This window comes from Cynoglossus semilaevis, chromosome Z, assembly GCF_000523025.1.
Source record: "Cynoglossus semilaevis isolate Cse_v1.0 chromosome Z, Cse_v1.0, whole genome shotgun sequence".
Lineage (NCBI taxonomy): Eukaryota > Metazoa > Chordata > Actinopteri > Pleuronectiformes > Cynoglossidae > Cynoglossus > Cynoglossus semilaevis.
This window is the reverse complement of record NC_024328.1, coordinates 9,777,808-9,778,199: the sequence shown is the minus strand read 5'-3', so window position 1 is coordinate 9,778,199 and position 392 is coordinate 9,777,808. Positions and strand designations below refer to the sequence as shown.

The 392-nt window shown below is 25.8% G+C and overlaps 1 protein-coding gene across 1 annotated transcript in view; it reads left to right on the top strand.

Moving 5' to 3' along the window:
- Positions 1 to 392, top strand: part of cspg4ba (chondroitin sulfate proteoglycan 4ba) — a 22,740-nt gene that overhangs the window by 1,150 nt on the left and 21,198 nt on the right. The gene's annotated exons all lie outside the window — the stretch shown is intronic.

Genomic DNA, 392 nt, shown 5'->3' with positions numbered 1-392 from the left:
ATATGTATATATCTAACAATGTAACAAGTTCTTTAAAAAGTTGACTAAAAGCTAACTCAGAAATTTAGGTAAAATGTAGACCAAAAAAGGTCAACATAATGGAATAAAACAAATACATTAATTTTTGCTATTTTGCTTATTTTGCTAAAATGACCCAAAAATTGGTCCAGTTAGTTTGAAGGAGGAAATAAATTAAAAAAGTGTGATAGTGTGTGTATATGTATGTATACATATATATATATATATATATATATATATATATATATATATATATAATTATAATGGACTTGTCTTCAGTGATATAATAACTATTTTCTTGTTGTAAACCAACTTGAGACCTCTGTGAGTCTGTTCATGCAGGATGTAACCACAGATGATGTTTACTGTAGGAT